Source organism: Rutidosis leptorrhynchoides, chromosome 2, assembly GCF_046630445.1.
Source record: "Rutidosis leptorrhynchoides isolate AG116_Rl617_1_P2 chromosome 2, CSIRO_AGI_Rlap_v1, whole genome shotgun sequence".
Taxonomy (NCBI): domain Eukaryota; kingdom Viridiplantae; phylum Streptophyta; class Magnoliopsida; order Asterales; family Asteraceae; genus Rutidosis; species Rutidosis leptorrhynchoides.
In genome coordinates this window covers 142,969,748-142,986,357 of record NC_092334.1, presented here as the reverse complement: position 1 = coordinate 142,986,357, position 16,610 = coordinate 142,969,748, and the positions used below count along the sequence as shown (strand labels likewise).

At 33.2% G+C, this 16,610-nt stretch overlaps 1 non-coding gene across 1 annotated transcript; it reads right to left on the bottom strand.

Moving 5' to 3' along the window:
* Positions 1 to 3,603: 3,603 nt before the first annotated feature.
* LOC139895275 (small nucleolar RNA R71) lies at positions 3,604 to 3,710 on the bottom strand. Its single transcript, XR_011775734.1, has one exon. It is a non-coding gene; the product is annotated as a small nucleolar RNA R71 (small nucleolar RNA).
* Between the last annotated feature and the right edge of the window lie 12,900 nt (positions 3,711 to 16,610).

The following is a 16,610-nucleotide window of genomic DNA, read 5'->3' as shown; positions in this document are numbered from 1 at the left end:
TATATATATATATATATATATATATATATATATATATATATATATATATATATATATATATATATATATATATATTATATTAGATATATAAACCGTCGGCAAACTATAAGACAAAGAAATGTGAGCTGGATTCCTGCTCCATGCGATCGCATGGAAAATGCAAAGGAAATCCATGCGATCACAAGGCCAACTTTTTCTGGCCACATTCCTATAAAAGGCAGTCTTTTGCTCGATCATGATATCCATCTATCCTCTCTATCTCTCTGTAATATATATATATACATATACATATATATATATATATATATATATATATATATATATATATATATATATATATATATATATATATATATATATATATAATTTTAATTATAATTTTAATTTTAATTTTAATAATTAGGGTATGTTAGCGAATGTTGTAAGTGTGTAAAACGCTACGCTATTATTAATCATTGTAAGTTATGTTCAACCTTTTTAAATTAATGTCTCGTAGCTAAGTTATTATTATGCTTATTTAAATCGAAGTAATCGTGATGTTGGGCTAAATATTAAAGACGGGGTAATTGGGCTTTGTACCATAATTGGGGTTTGGACAAAAGAACGACACTTGTGGAAATTAGACTATGGGCTATTAATGGGCTTTATATTTGTTTAATTAAATGATAGTTTGTTAATTTAATATAAAGATTTACAATTGGACGTACCTATAAATAACCATATACACTCGATCGGACACGATGTGCGGGATATTTATAAGTACTAATAATCGTTCATTTAACCGGAAACGGGAATGGATTAATAGTCAATGGACTTATTAAAACAGGGGTGAATTACATTCAAGGAAAATTGGTGTAATTATAGTTTAAGTCCCCAATTAGTTGGAATATTTGACTTCGGATATAAGGATAATTTGACGAGAACACTCGCACTTTATATTTATGACTGATGGACTGTTATGGACAAAAACCAGATGGACATATTGAATAATCCAGGACAAAGTACAATTAACCAATGGTAATAAACTAAAATCAACACGTCAAACATCATGATTACGGAAGTTTAAATAAGCATAATTCATTTATTTCATATTTCATCGCATTTTTATTTACTGTCATTGTATTTAATTGCACTTTTAATTATCGTACTTTTTAATTATCGCACTTTTATTTATTGTCATTTTATTTATCGCACTTTTAATTATCGCACTTTAATTATTGTCATTTACTTTACGCTTTAAATTAAGTTATATTTATTTTTAATATTTTACATTAGGATTTAACTGCAACTTAAGTTTTAAAATTGATAAACCGGTCATTAAACGGTAAAAACCCCCTTTTTATAATAATAATACTACTTATATATATATTTATATTTTTACAAATATAGTTTTTAAAAATATAGCGTTAAACTTGGCTAAGATCCCTGTGGAACGAACCGGACTTACTAAAAACTACACTACTGTACGATTAGGTACACTGCCTATAAGTGTTGTAGCAAGGTTTAGGTATATCCACTCTATAAATAAATAAATAACTTGTGTAAAATTGTATCGTATTTAATAGTATTTTGTAGTAAAAATATAACTATTTTGTATACACCTCGCATAAAATCAAGTATTTTTGGCGCCGCTGCCGGGGACCCGAAAGCGAAACGCTATATTTAAAAAAAAGATTTTTTTTAAGTCTTAATTTATTTTTGTAAAAATACGTTTTAAATATCAAAAATATAAAAACAAGAAAAAGAAAAAAAAATAAATATATATTACTATATATTTTTTTTCATTTTTTTAATTAAAAAGTTTGTATTTTTTTTGTTACAAAAACTAATAGGTAGTTTTTAAAATATAAGTTTTTATTTATATAAATATTTTATATAAATTAAAAACAGAGAAAAAAATAATATATAAAAAGTAATCGGGCCACTACACTGTAGCAGCCCAAGACCTGGCCTGGTATCCGAAGCCATGCGATCACATGGCCCAGACACATAAAGCTCATGCGATCGCATGAGGCTGTCTGACAGGCCTGATCCCAAAATTAATTACGCGTAGGGTTTTAATTAAATTATTATTATTATTAATTAGGGTTTAATTATAATATTAATTAGTTTAGTTTTTAGTTTTATTTTGTATTTTTATTTTTAATTAGTTTTATTAAATTATAAATTAATACTTTTATAAAATAATAATATAAAAATAATATTTTTATAAAAATCAGTAATTTTATCACTTTCTATATCTTTTTATAAATTGTATATTTTAATTGTTTAATTCGTAATTTGTATTTTTCATACGTACTTAGTTTTAAATTTAGTATTTGCCGTAGTTATTTTTATTTCTAGATTTTTAGGCTTTGCCATAAAATCCCCTAAGTACTTTTTCTTTAGACTAAGATTTAAGTGCTTTAAAATTTTGCGACGCCGTTTTAAATTTTAGTGCCTATTAAGTTATTGCCGTTTTGGATATAGAATTCCCTTTAAGCTTTAATACCTTTAGACGTAAGTTTTAATTTTTAGTTTTTAGAATTCTAAGTTTCAACACTTATTTTCTTATTTTTATTTTTTCGACCTTTTATTTTTCGACGTTTTTCGACGCGCTCTTTTTCTTTCTTATTTCTCGACGCTCTAGTTTTTAGGACATAGAATTTTCTATTTCTTCTCTAAAATTTTAAAACGAAAAATTATTTTAAGCGGTTAAATTGATAGACATCCAAAATTTTCTGGTTCGTAGTAATAGTTGGATTTGTTAATGGCGAGATGTGGGCTTCCGATTTAAAGGGTCGTGGCTACCTGCTGCATCTATTGGCTATTCGAAACGTGGGCAAAAGCAGAAAAGTCTATTAATTTGATAACTTATATAATTTTTATTTTATTTTTTATAACTAATAGGATATTCAGTGAATGCACCGAGCAAAACGTTCACTACCTTTCATACGTTCACCACCTGTAACTCGATCAAGACATCTAGCCAATATTATCGCCGTTGGTTTTTCTTTAGAATCGTCATCCAGTCGACCAAGTACTCCAATTCAAATTTCCGATAATCCATTTTTTGAACCCGACCTCACAATTAAGAATCCGAAGGATATTCAGGGATAATTCAGAGATCCTGAACCATTAATCTTTCCTCCGGAACCACCAATCATTCAAACAGAGATTGTAGAGGAATAACCCATTAAATCAGAATCCTCTAGTGATACTGATTCCACAAATTCAATCATGGAAAATCTGGAACCTCTAAGTATGGAAGACTGAATGAGAGCTATACGCACTGGCCAAGGTCATGCAATTACTCAAACTGACATTAATGTGCCAGATTATGAAATCAAAGGACAAATCCTACACATGGTAACTAATCAATGCCAATATTGTGGTGCGTCGAAGGAAGATCCAAACGAACATCTTTGTACCTTTAATAGGATCTGTACTCTATTTAAAATCCGAGAAGTTGAGGATGAACAGATCTATCTAATGTTATTTCCCTGGACTTTAAAGGGGGAAGCCAAAGATTGGTTAGAATCGTTACCTGAAGGGGCAATTGATACATGGGATGTTTTAGTTGAAAATTTTCTTAAACAATTCTTTCCGGCATCTAAAGCCGTGAGACTTCAAGGAGAAATAGTTACGTTTACACAAAAGCCAAATGAAACACTATATGAGGCATGGACAAGATTTGGAAAGTTGTTGAGAGGATGTCCGCAACATGGTTTAGACACTTATCAAATAGTACAAATATTCTACCAAGGATGTGACATTGCCACACGAAAAGACATCGACATAACAGCTGGTGGTTCCATTATGAAGAAAACCGCAACCGAAGCTCACAAAATCATTGATAACACAGCCTCCCACTCACATGAGTGGCACCAGGAAAAAGATATATTTCGTTCATCTAAAGCGGCTAGAGCCGATTCTAGCCATGACTTTGATTCCTTTTCTGCAAAAATAGATGCTTTCGAGAGACGAATGGAAAAGACGAATAAAGATATTCATGCAATACGAATCAGTTGTGAGCAATGCGGTGGACCACACTTAACAAAAGATCGTCACATCGAACAAATGATGGAACAACGAGAGAATGTTTCCTACATGAACCAAAGGCCGGGAAATAATTATCAACCTCCAAGGCCAAACTTCAATCGAAATCAAAACATTCTTTACAATCCAAATGGACCCAACAATAACTCGTACAACCAACAAGGTCCGAATAACCAACCAACTCAAAACAATACTTTCAATCAACAAAGACCTGGCTTGTATAAACCACCACAACAAATCGAAGAGAAAAAGCCAAATCTGGAAGAAATGATGGAAAAACAATTGGAATCTCAAGCACAATTTATAACATCTCAAACCCAAACAAATGAGAGGTTTGATCAGTCATTAAGAACTCAACAAGCTTCCATTTTGAATCTAGAAAAACACGTAGGTACTCTTGCTAGCATGATAAGTGAGAAAGAACAAGGAAAGTTATCGAGTAATACTGAAGTAAATCCTCGAAATGAGAAAGTTAATATGGTATCAATAAATTCTGAAAAAACAGCTCCAGAAGATGGGAAGGTTTTAGATGTGAGTAACAATGAAGAAGTTACAACACCACCACCACCCGAGTATGTAAAGCCAGTGGTGGTACCATACAAACCACCCATCCCGTTTCCAAGAAAAGGAGTTGAGTATGAGAAAGTAATAGGTAATAAAGTTTGTGATACCTCTAGAAAGAAGAAGAAGAATACGAAAGTACAAGAAACAAAAACTCTAAAGATAAACCCGGTGAAGACAGTTCCACCAAAACCTCCACACAGGGTGGGTAATTCGGGTGATTTATTATTCCTTGTCTACTTAGTGATTGTGTCATGTATGATGCACTAGCAGATTTAGGTGCGAGTGTGAGTGTTATGCCTCTTTCATTATATAAGAGATTAGGAGTAGGTGAGTTAAGTCCAACAGAGATGAGTGTTCGACTTTTTGATCAAACCATTAAGCACCCAGTTGGAATTGCTGACGACTTACCCATTCAAGTGGGTAATTTAACCTTTTTAGTCGAATTTATTGTCATTGACATAGAAGAGGACCCAAACATTCCTCTAATTTTAGGTCGACCATTCTTAGCATCTACCGGGATGTTATTTGATGTAAGAGAGGGTAGAATGACACTTAGTAATAATGAAAAATCGATCACCTTTGTGCGTCGAAAGTCTAAATCTCCACCAACCAAAACCGTTAAACCGACAAAAACGATATGTAAGAACCATGTTGTTTTACCAACTCCAACGGTAGTTCTTATTAATAATAAAATATCTAAGTGTGGGGAAGATGAAGTAACACCTAATGATGACCTGATAACAAAGAACCCCGTTGTTGATACAAAATTAAATGACTCCGTTATTAACAGTTCAATGAAGAAACTTATTAAACGGATTCGCGATGCTAGAACCAAGGGGAACTTTAGGTTATGTAACCGGTTAGTATCCAATCTATCTCCTAGAGAAAAGGCGAAACTAGTTGAATTTGAGGATATTACACAGGAATCCGACCAATGGCTTAAAGCAAAAGTCACAGATATGCAAGTTGATTATGGTCCAAGAGAAATTGACGATGAAGTTTACCACAATTTCGACACCACAGCTTCCTAAGTGTGGGGAGATTCAAATGTTCTAAGAAATAATGCTGTCTAGGGTTAGTTGTTCTGTTCTCGTGTAGTTCCGAGAATGGAATCCGATTGGTCATTTCCACTAGCAGACACTAAAGAACTAGTTTTCTCCCCCGATTCTGAATTTTTGTTTTGTAGGTTTTGTATGAAATTAATACGCTTTTTCAATTTAAGTTTTGTGTGAATTTAAAAACAAAAATTACTTTATTTCATTAAGTTTAAAAAAAATAATTTCTAAAATTCATCGTAAGTTGAAGACTAGGTCATGGAACCGAAATTGCTTTACCCGAGGGCGGGGCGACAAATTTTGTTATCATTATTTTTAATTTTATTGATCTAAAGTATACCAAAAAAAATTAAAAAAATTTAAAAACCCAAAAATCTTTGCTTTTAAAACAATCGCTTTAAAAACGACAAATTTTAAATTTTGTCGAGGGACGGACTAGGTAAACATACCGAAACTACCTAAAGTAAAAGGAAACAAAATTTTAAAAATCATTCATTTAAATTGTTTTAATAAATAAAGGTTTTATAAAATATATATATATATATATATATATATTATATATATGTTTGTAGTTTATCTTATGTACAAAACATAGTAAAACAGCGTACTTTCAAAGACTGACATTAAGTTCAGCAAAAGCTACTAATTTTGACGATTAGACGCAAAACATATGTGAAATTACAACAAAAGAAATGAACGATGAGGCGCACCATCTATCATTCGACGAGCTTAGAAATTTCAAACTCGGTATTTTTAATCACTTTTCTACACTAATCACCCTCATAAATTTATAATTATTGTCTGATTTCATGCAAATGAGGGCATTGCATGATCTCAAGTGTGGAGAAGGGTTATAAATTCTCTCGGGTTTACACTTAATTAATTGCCAAATTTTGTGAAAATTTAAAAAAATTTCAATTAAATGAATTCAAAATCATGTTTATACATATTTATGAACGATAAAACTAGGTTGTAATACCGAAATTATTGTTACCTCAGAGAGAACATAAATGGAGAAACAACCCAAAATGTTAGAATTCATTTAAAATGGAATAGAGGAGAATAAAAAGGCAAAGAAAAAAACTAAGTGTGGGGAGAATGTACCAAGTTATTCAATAAAACTATCTATCACATGTTTCTGTAAAGTTATTGCAAGTGCTTCGGTTTTGGACTAAATTAACTGTTTTACCCGTTTATTGTAATTCATTTAAAAGAAAAGATGGATCTACACGATGAATCAATTCCATCATTAAAAGGAAGTAAAGTCTTCCGAGAAAGAAATGCGCTTCTTGATTTAGGTCAGGAAGTTGTCATCCAGACCAGTTGTAGAGTCTACGAAAAACCTTAAAAAGTTTTCTCGAAAATCTGCTGGAAATCCACGGACCTCGGCATCAAACAGGGTCGCCAAGTGGTCAGACTTATCCTAACCATGAGAGGATTGGTCTCGTAAAATGGGGAGGGCGCCGTGCAAATTAGCTTGATAAGACTAATGAATCAGACCCCCAGAAAGGATAATCTCCTTAAAAATCAAAAAATCAGCTTTTAAGACTGATATTACTCAATCCTTGAGATTGACGTTAAAGATTGAGAATTCAAACTCATGGAATTCGATGATATCTAAACTCGAGCTTGAACAAGAAAATATTTTGATCAAATTACAAACCGATTTGTTTTCTAAAAACCCTATTTTCAATGCGTTCATTACCATTGAACGTAAAATCCTAAAAATTCACCGGAATTCATTAGGTCACCTGAACCAAATCGGGGGTCAACCGTAAGAACGGTGGTTGCATATCATGGTCGAAGACATGACCTTGTGTCAGACCGAAAAACTATAGGGTGATCTTTACTATTGCTCCTACCAAAGATAGTAATCGCATCGGACACGTTATAGACCATAATTAAAAGCATGTCACGGGACATTACCTTAACAGTTGCTTGTTCAACGCTTTCCTTTACAACCGGACGGTAGTTTACCGAAAGGTAATATACGGAGCAAGTAAACTAGACGTGTTGTTTTCCCAATACAAGGTTAGCAAGTGGGTGACACAAAACCATAAGTTTTGAGCTAAAATTTTTAAATCTGAAACCCACCAAACTCACAAAAACATTTTGCAAACACCGGTGAAGGGTTATTTTGGAAAACTTATCTAGGGTAAAAGTTAGATTTAATTTTCAAAAGATCAAATGTTTTCATAAAGATCCAATTTCCTTAAAGGATCTAAATTTTCATAGTCATGTGGGACTGTAAAAAACATCGTTACTACCATTGTTCATACCGCCGTATAGAAATCACTGATGTATAAAGTGTGAAGAATAAAGAAGTGATTCTAGTATTTTTATTTCAAGACTATATTGCTTGAGGACAAGCAACACTCAAGTGTGGGAATATTTGATAATGCTAAAAACGAATATATATTTCATAGCATTATTCCTCAAGAAAGACAAGCTTTTAGTTGCAAATATTCTAGTTACAATTGATATTCGTTTAAATAATAAAAGGTGAAGACAAAAGACAGATTCGACGAATTGAAGACGCAAACGATCAAAAAGCTCAAAAGTACAAAGTACAATCAAAGTGGTTCAAATTATTGATGAGAAACGTCTTAAAATTACAAGAGTACAACACGCGAAACGCAAAGTACAAGATATTAAATAGTACGCAAGGACGTTCGAAAATCCAGAACCGGGACCAGAGTCAACTCTCAACGCTCGACGCAACGGACTAAAAATTCCAAGTTAACTATGCACATAAATATAATATAATATATAAATAATTCTTAAAATTATATATATATATTATATTATATATATAAACCGTCGGCAAACTATAAGACAAAGAAATGTGAGCTGGATTCCTGCTCCATGCGATCGCATGGAAAATGCAAAGGAAATCCATGCGACCGCATGGCCAACTTTTTCTAGCCACATTCCTATAAAAGGCAGTCTTTTGCTCGAGCATGATATCCATCTATCCTCTCTATCTCTCTGTAATATATATATATATATATATATATATATATATATATATATATATATATATATATATATATATATATATATATATATATATATATATATATATTATAATTTTAATTTTAATTTTAATTTTAATAATAAGGGTATGTTAGCGAATGTTGTAAGTGTGTAAGTCGAAATTCTGTCCGTGTAACGCTACGCTATTATTAATCATTGTAAGTTATGTTCAACCTTTTTAAATTAATGTCTCGTAGCTAAGTTATTATTATGCTTATTTAAATCGAAGTAATCGTGATGTTGGGCTAAATATTAAAGACAGGGTAATTGGCCTTTGTACCATAATTGGGGTTTGGATAAAAGAACGACAATTGTGGAAATTAGACTATGGGCTATTAATGGGCTTTATATTTATTTAATTAAATGATAGTTTGTTAATTTAATATAAAGATTTACAATTGGACGTACCTATAAATAACCATATACACTCGATCGGACACGATGGGTTGGATATTTATAAGTACTAATAATCATTCATTTAACCGGACACGGGAATGGATTAATAGTTAATGGACTTATTAAAATAGGGGTGAATTACATTCAAGGAAAATTGGTGTAATTATAGTTTAAGTCCCCCATTAGTTGGAATATTTGACTTCGGATATAAGGATAATTTGACGAGGACATTCGCACTTTATGTTTATGACTGATGGACTGTTATAGACAAAAATCAGATGGACATATTGAATAATCCAGGACAAAGGACAATTAACCCATGGTAATAAACTAAAATCAACACGTCAAACATCATGATTACGGAAGTTTAAATAAGCATAATTCCTTTATTTCATATTTCATCGCATTTTTATTTACTATCATTGTATTTAATTGCACTTTTAGTTATCGTACTTTTTAATTATCGCACTTTTATTTATTGTCATTTTATTTATCGCAATTTTAATTATCGTCTTGTCATATACTTTACGCTTTAAATTAAGTTATATTTATTTTTAATATTTTACATTAGGATTTAACTGCGACTTAAGTTTTAAAATCGACAAACCGGTCATTAAACGGTAAAAACCCCCTTTTTATAATAATAATACTACTTATATATATATTTATATTTTTACAAATATAGTTTTTAAAAATATAGCATTAAACTTGGCTAAGATCCCTGTGGAACGAACCGGACTTACTAAAAACTACACTACTGTACGATTAGGTACACTGCCTATAAGTATTGTAGTAAGGTTTAGGTATATCCACTCTATAAATAAATAAATAACTTGTGTAAAATTGTATCGTATTTAATAGTATTTTGTAGTAAAAATATAACTATTTTGTATACACCTCGCATAACATCAGATTTTTTGAACAGTCGCCAATTTATTGGGACCAAAAGGATCCTGCCTCTCCACACAAGGTGTAACTGGCCACTAGTCTTGCATACTAAATTGTGTACAAACCCAATCTTAATTACTAAATTATCTGAATAAGATCCGTTTCAAATTCTACCGCTCAAGGAATGACCCTAGGTCATATTTGCCCTTGCTAATCCATAGGAAGGAATAATAGATTTAGGCCCAGCATATATAAATTAAACAATCAAATTCTTCTGTTGATATCCTGAATTGACATTTTGCGATCTAACGACACCGCATAAATAAACCGTCTGATTTAGACATATCACTTCTACTGCTACTTTATTGAACGGATTGCCTCCCGAGAAGCACTTTTGTTTAGGGTCGTTAGCTCGACCGTAGTCTTGTTCACATGTGGTAGGTTGACAACTCTTCCTGAGTGAAATCTTCACTTAGAAGAGGGTGAATGTAACTCGGCGGGTAGATCCTGAGAAAGTGTCATATCATAAGGTAGAGTAGATCCATAATTTCTCTGTTTGATCTTCTGAAAGATAGGAAATGGGTAGTGGTAGCTCTGGATAATTCCTGGAGTCCGGTGAGAATGTAACGTGCGACCCTGCTGACGGTTCCATGTACGTCAATCATATAGGCAGTACTGGTGTGGATTACTTCTCTCCTAGGATGCTCATTTCTGATCATAATGTGGAGTAGATCTAGAATTTCTCTGTTCGATCTTGTGAAAGATAGGAAATGGGTAGTGGTAGCTCTGGGTAAGTCCTAGAGTCCGGTGAGAATGTAACGTGCGGCCCTACTGACGATTCCATGTACGTCAATCATATAGACAGTACTGGTGTGGATTACTTCTCACCTAGGATGCTTATTTCTGAGTTCTTCGAAGAATGTCAAGAACTGTATCTTTATTATCTCAAAGTCTTCAGAACGAGGATCTCCGTAAAACATGTTGTTAGTTTGGCACAGATTGGTTGACAGGCGGAGTTGGCAAGAGGTGAAGATTAGCCCGGAATCGAATAATAGTGTAGCTCTTTTCTTTGTAGATCTCTTAAAACCCGGCTTTGAAGGCAAAACTTGGATCCGTTGATTCATTGAAGATACGCCAGAGTTCTCTCGTTACAAACGTGGCTAGGTTAACTCTGGTAGGATCTAAATGAGAAACAAGGTTATTTCGGTTTTCCTCTTCCATTACTACTGCTTGTAATTCTTTGATAATCAGATTGGCATGATGATCGATGGTCACGTAGATCACTAGTCTATCTGGTGTGCTTTGAAATTCATCACTTGCTAAGAGAACGAAGAGATCATGAAGTTTATTGATCAACTAATTATCAATATGGAAAGTCGGGTGTCCGGTAGATTCGTCAAGGTATCTTCTGATGAGAGTAAGTAGTTCTCATTGGTCGGCTGAAAAAGGAAATGCAGATCCGGCTAAGGGTTGTAAACCTTAGAGTAAATGACTTTCTGATCTCGACAGAATCTTGGTTCCTGAATAGTGCGTACTACTGAGTCGTGCTCTCTTTGCCTTTCTTCTCTGAACTTGTGATCATGAAGTGTTGTGATAAAGTCTTGAATGCGTTCTTTCAGCAGTTCATTATCATCTTATTCACTTTACAGGTAAAGACTATATTTTGCCTCAATATCTTCTATTTGATCCTTTAAATGAGGCGTTAAGATGATCGTGGAATGACGGATAGCTTCTAAGATATCCTCGAATTCATCTTTATTATTGATGAACGATATCATATCGATGTAACTAGATATAATGAGGACTTCCATAGGATTGGACAGAGGAGAGTCCGACTCTTCTTGTCCTGATGCGGTCAGGAGAGAGCGAGTATCAACTGGAACGTCTGTGAATTGATGATCTTCTTTGTAATCATCAGTAGTTGAACTATTGGGAAACTCATCAGATGAACGAGATTCTTCTGTGTTTGGAGGTCTTGCTTCTTTGCTGGCAGGGTCAATCTCTATATTTTTCAAATTGGATGGTTCATTGACTGTCCTTCAAAGACGAATCACCATCTATTGTTTTGATCATCCGTCTCAAGCTGCATGTTTCTTCAATACATTTCTTTGTTTCTTCAATGTTGAGAGGAATTATATTAGTTTCGTCCTCCGTTTCTTTTTCCTCCTCTTCCTCTATTTCCATTTCTTCCTCAAATTCTTCTATTTCTTCGTCGGGATCCTCTTCTTCCAATTGGAAATCTTCACCCGTTTGCTGATTATCCATTAATATACCAGTGGCTAGTGGAGACTCATCATTGGAAGTAATCTGTCTGGCAGAAATAGCATACATCTCCTCCTGTTCAGAGAAACAGGTAGGCCGGTCAATTCGGTAAGTAACGCTATCCCCATGTGATCATAAGACCATAGTTTTATTGTACACATCAATAAAAGTCCTAGACATGTTCATGAAGCGTCTTCCTAAGACGATAGGTGTATTGATGTATTCCTTGATATCCATAACTATGAAATTCGTAGGATACAAGAATCTATTGACTTTCACCAAGACGTTCTCACTATGCCTTTAGGATATCTGATAATGTGATCGGCAAGCTGGATAGTCACTTTGGTTGGTGTTAAGTCTCCCACCTCTGATCTCTTGAAGAGAGAATAGGGCATAAGGTTGATGCTTGCTCCTAAATCAGCTAAAGCATGAATGGTTCCAGATTGGTAGATCGAACATGGGAAAGTAAATCGTCCCGTATCTCCTAGTTTCATAGGTAGAGTATTTCTGAGTAGTGCGGAGCTTTCTGCACTTAGCAGAATTTTATCTGCAACTGGCATCTGTTCCTTTTAGAGAGAAGCCTTCGCATATATCTACTCCGGTTAGGTAATTTGAACATGGTATCCAAGAATTTGTCGTCGAGCTTGAAGGTATAAAGACTCTCCGGTTCATTTTTGAGTCTTCCATGATAGGGTACACGAACTGGATTCGGTGGAGGTGTCTTCGGTACGTCAACAGAATTTTATAACTGTTTTATGAAATAGACACAAGTAATCGAAACTACATTCTATGGTTGAATTATCAAAATCGAATGTGCCCTTTTTATCATGTCCGATGTTTTCCCGGAATGATGGCGAATTTATCATGTCCGAAGTTTTCCCGGAATGATGGTGAATTTATCATGTCCGAAGTTTTCCCAGAATGATGGCGAATTTATCATGTCCGAAGTTTTCCCGAAATGATGGCAAATTTATCATGTCCGAAGTTGTCCCGGAATGATGAGGATATTCTATATGAAACTTGTTAAGGTCGATTACTAGGTGTTCAATCCATATGAATGAATTTTATGCATGATGTTTATGGGAAATGGGAATATTAAATCTTGTGGTCTATTAAAATGATGAATTTTATTGTTTACGATAAACTTATGGACTCACCAACTTTTTGGTTGACACTTGAAAGCATGTTTATTCTCAGGTACGAAAGAAATCTTCCGCTGTACATTTACTCATTTTAGAGATATTACTTGGAGTCATTCATGACATATTTCAAAAGACGTTGCATTCGAGTCGTTGAGTTCATCAAGATTATTATTAAGTCAATTATAGTTGGATATATTATGAAATGGTATGCATGCCGTCAACTTTCGATGAAAGGAAATGTTGTCTTCTAAAAAAACGAATGCAATGTTTGTAAAATGTATCATATATAGGTCAAGTACCTCGCGATGTAACCAAATGTAATGTATTCGTCCTGATGGATTAGGACGGGTTGTTAGAAATATATCATATTATCATGATAATATAATAATTTAACATCTCATTTGATATAATAAACAATGGGTTAACAACATTTAACAAGATCGTTAACTTAAAGGTTTAAACTTGTAATCACTAGAACATAGTTTAGTTAATTCTAAACTTGTTCGCAAACAAAAGTTAATCCTTCTAACTTGACTTTTAAAATCAACTAAACACATGTTCTATATCTATATGATATGCTAACTTAATGATTTAAAACCTGAAAACACGAAAAACACCGTAAAACCGGATATATGCAGTCGTAGTAACACCGCGGGCTGTTTTGGGTTAGTTAATTAAAAACTATGATAAACTTTGATTTAAAAGTTGTTCTTTTGGGAAAATGATTTTTCTTATGAACATGAAACTATATCCAAAAATCATGGTTAAACTCAAAGTGGAAGTATGTTTTCCAAAATGGTCATCTAGACGTCGTTCATTCGACTGAAATGACTACCTTTACAAAAATTACGTGTAACCTATATTTTCTACTATAAAATTATACTTTTTCTATTTAGATTCATAAACTTAAGTTCAATATGAAACCATAGTAACTTGAATCACTCAAAACAGATTTAAAACGAAGAAGTTATGGGTAAAACAAGATTGGATAATTTTGCTTGTTGTAGCTACGTGAAAATTGGTAAAAAATCTATATTAATCATATCCTAGCTAACTAATATTGTATTATACATGTATTCTAATATATTATGTAATCTTGGGATACCAAAGACACGTATGCAAATGTTTTGACATATTATATCGAACCATGTATATATATTATTTGGAACAACGACACTCTATATGCAGTAATGTTTGAGTTAGCTATACAGGGTTGAGGTTGATTCCAAAAATATATATACTTTGAGTTGTGATCTAGCCTGAGACGTGTATACACTGGGTCATGGATTGATTCAAGATAATATATATCGATTTATTTCTGTACATCTAACTGTGAACAACTAGTTGTAGGTTACTAACGAGGACAACTGACTTAATAAACTTAAAACATTAAAACATATTAAAAATGTTGTAAATATATTTTGAACATACTTTGATATATATGTACATATTTTTTATAGGTTCGTGAATCAACCAGTGGCCAAGTCTTACTTCTCGACGAAGTAAAAATCTGTGAAATTGAGTTATAGTCCCACTTTTAAAATCTAATATTTTTGGGATGAGAATACATGCAGCTTTATAAATGTTTTACAAAATAGACACAAGTACATGAAACTACTTTCTATGGTTGAATGATCGAAGCCGAATATGCCCATTTTTACTTGGTAACCTAAGAATTAGTAAACCAGTCAACTAATTGACACGAATCCTAAAGATAGATCTATTGGGCCCAACAAACCCCATCCGTTGTAGCGAATGCTTTAGTACTTCGAGTTTTTATAGCATGTCTGATGGATGTCCCGGAATGATGGGGATATTCTTATATGCATCTTGTTAAGGTCGGTTACCACGTGTTCACCATATGAATGATTTTTATCTCTATGTATGGGATGTATATTGAAATATGAAATCTTGTGGTCTATTATTATGATTTGATAAATATATAGGTTAAACCTATAAATCACCAACATTTTTGTTGACGTTTAAAGCATGTTTATTCTCAGGTGATTATTAAGAGCTTTCGCTGTTGCATGCTAAAATAAGGACAAGATTTGGTGTCAGCATGCTTGTATAATATTGTTTAAAACTGCATTCGAGGTTTACTTTGTTGTAACATATTAATATTGCAAACCAATATGTATTGGTAGTGTGTAAGTGTGATATTTTTTTAGATTATCATTTCTGGATAATCTAGGTGATGTCCTTTTAACCTTGTCGATAAAATAAAGGTTATGGTTTGTTTTAAAAACGAATGCAGTCTTTGAAAAACGTCTCATATAGAGGTCAAACCTCGCAACAAAATCAATTAATATGGAACGTTTATAATCAATATGAACGGGACATTTCAGTTGGTATCCGAGCGTTGGTCTTAGAGAACCAGAAATTTGCATTAGTGTGTCTTATCGAGTTTGTTAGGATACATTAGTGAGTCTGGACTTTGACCGTGTTTTCTTTAAAAATGATTGCTTAACACTTTTGTTGGAAACTATATATTATTAACATGTAAATATTATGTGATATATTAACCTCTTAATATGTTTGATATTGTGTGATAGATGTCTACCACTAGTACAAATCCCATCGACGCACCTAATAATAATGAAGAGTCGAATATATTTTGGGAAGATTCACAAATTCCCGAAGAGGAGGAACCGGAAGAGGAGGAATCGGAAGAAGAGGAACCGGAAGAGGAGGAACTGGAAGAGGAAGAACCGAAAGAAGAAGAGGTTCCGGAGGAATAAATATTGATACCTACAGTAAATCGGTTAAATAAAAGAAAATCCTCAACCAACGGACCAAAGTTAATAATGGTCAATGGTGTTTCCGCCGAGGAAGCAAAATATTGGGAAGATTACCAATTTTCCGATGAATTGGATCCCGATGAGGATTCCGATGATGTTATAGAAATTACCTCGACCCAATTTAATAAAGCGAAAGAAAATAATAAGGGAAAAAGTGTAAAAATAGAGAAACCTGATTCCAACCCCGATGAGCTTTATATGTATCGGCAACCTCCGTATTTCCTAAATTGTAACAATAACCCGGGAACCTCTAAACCACCAGGTTTTTCTAAACCATTGTAGAAAACTACGGCTCGTATTAGAGGAACACCATATATCCCTAGAAAATTAGGAAAATGAACCAAGTCCGAAGAAGAAGAAACCAGTGATTCAGATTAGAGGGTTGTAATCATGTTGTGTATTATATGTATTGTAGTGTGCTTGTACTT